General features: G+C 46.0%; 1 protein-coding gene across 1 annotated transcript in view; it reads right to left on the bottom strand.

Moving 5' to 3' along the window:
• Positions 1–2,089, bottom strand: part of LOC107124820 — a 43,652-nt gene that overhangs the window by 37,994 nt on the left and 3,569 nt on the right. The window lies entirely within an intron of this gene.

The following is a 2,089-nucleotide window of genomic DNA, read 5'->3' as shown; positions in this document are numbered from 1 at the left end:
ATGCAGGAAATTCACAACTACTTCCCACCCCACACCCCAAGTGACCCCTGCTCCATGCCCAGAAGATGACAAAAAAAAAAACCCTCCAGGATCTCCAGCCAAACTGGCCTGGAGAAAAATTGCTTCCTGACCCCAAAGTGCCAATCAGCATTTTCCTGGGCATGTAAGAAAGCACCACCAGAACTAAGCACTGATGCAACCCTTCCTGCCCTCCCTCTCATGATCTGCCTAAGTTCACAGAATCCGCATGGCTGTCAGATGAGGCCATCTAGGCTCTGCTTGAAAACCTCCAGAGAAGGAGAGCTCACCATCTCCCGAGGAAGCCTGTTCCACTGAGGAACCGCTCAAACTATCAGGAGCTTCTTCCTAATGTTTAGCCGAAAACACTTCTGATTTTATTTCAACCTGTTGGTTCTAGTCCAACCTTCTGGGACAACAGAAAACAACTCCACACCATCCTCTAGATGACAGCCCTTCAAGTGCTTAAAGATGGTTATCATATCTCCTTCTCAGTCGTCTCCTCTCCAGGCAAAACATACCCACCTCCTTTAACCTTTCCTCATAGGACTTGGATCTCCAGACCCCTCACCCTCTTTGTTGCCCTCCTATGGGCACATTCCAGCTTGTCTATACCCTTCTTAAATTGTGGTGCCAAAAACTGAACACAATACTTTAGGTTAGGTCTAACCAGAGCAGAGTAAAGCAATACCATCACTTCATGTGATCTGGACACGATACTTCTGTTGATACAGCCCAAAATGGCATTTGCCCTTTTAGCAACTGCATCTCGCTGCTGACTCATGTTCAGCATATGGTCTACTAAGATCCCTAGATCCTTTTCACACATACTACTGCCAAGACAAGTCTCCCCCATCCTATAATTATGCATTTGATTTTTCCTATCTAAATGCAGAACTTTACATTTTAGTCCTTGAACATTTAGAAAGGATGGCTGTAATCACTGTTTGATAATCTGTTCTAAAACTTTCCCAGGTACAGACGTCAAGCTGACAGGTTGATAATTACCCGGCTCCTCCCTTTTTCTCCTTCTTGAAGATGGGGACAACATCTGCCCACCCCCAAACTTCTGGCACTTCACCTGTTCTCCAGGAATTCTCAAAAACAATGGACAGAGGCTCAGAAATTACATCCATGAGTTCTTTTAGTACCCTTGAATGCAGCTCATCTGGCCCCGAGGACTTCGTGTCATTTAAAGACACTGGGTGTTTATGTACTACCCCTATGCCGATCCCAGGCTGCAACTCCCTTCTCTCATCATGTGCTCTGATTTTGCCATGTTGAGTACCGTTTCCCTCGCAAGAGAAGACTGAGGAAAAGTAGGAACTGAGCAGTTCTGCCCTCTCTTCATCCCCTGTTACAATTTCACTTTCCTGTCCCCACAATGTGCCTACAATGCCCTTGCTCTTTTTCTTAATAACATAAGAAAAGATCTCTTTTTTTGTTGCTTTTAGCATCTCTTGCTAGCCTACGTTCACACTGAGCTGTAGCTTTCCTAACTCTCTCTCTCCCTACAAGCCCTGGTTATTTGTTTGTATTCATCCTTGGCTATGAGGCCCTCCTTCCACTTCCTGAATGAGGTTTTTTTTTAATTTCTCAAATCTTTAGAAAGCTGTTTATGGGGCCACCTTGGCTTGCGGCTGCCGGACAATCTCAGGATCTCCTGGCCATTCTACACACGATGCCATATGATAATTATAATCCTTTTGGCTTGATCTGAACCAACTTCCATCAACTTTACTGGGTGCCCCTGAGCTCCAGTATTACGGGACAGGGAGAAAATCTTCTTTCCACCTTCTCCATTCCATGCATAATTTCATAAAACTCCTCCTTCTAGGGCTTCTAATGTCCTGCCCCACTGCTGGACCTCCTGATGGCACCTGGTGTTTTTGCCCACTGTGCAACACAGGAGTGTTGGACTGGATGGAGCCATTGGCCTAACCCAACATTGGCTTCTCTTATGTTCTTATATGGAGCAGAGGTCCATCAGTGGCTATTAGCCACAAGGTATAGATAGGGACTCTCAGGCTGGGGCAAGGGATGCTCTGTATTCTTGGTGCTTGTGGGGGGG

The sequence above is a fragment of the Gekko japonicus genome, unplaced genomic scaffold (genome assembly GCF_001447785.1).
Source record: "Gekko japonicus isolate JY-2015 unplaced genomic scaffold, Gekko_japonicus_V1.1 scaffold3659, whole genome shotgun sequence".
NCBI classification, from domain to species: domain Eukaryota; kingdom Metazoa; phylum Chordata; class Lepidosauria; order Squamata; family Gekkonidae; genus Gekko; species Gekko japonicus.
This window is presented reverse-complemented; position numbering and strand designations above follow the sequence as displayed.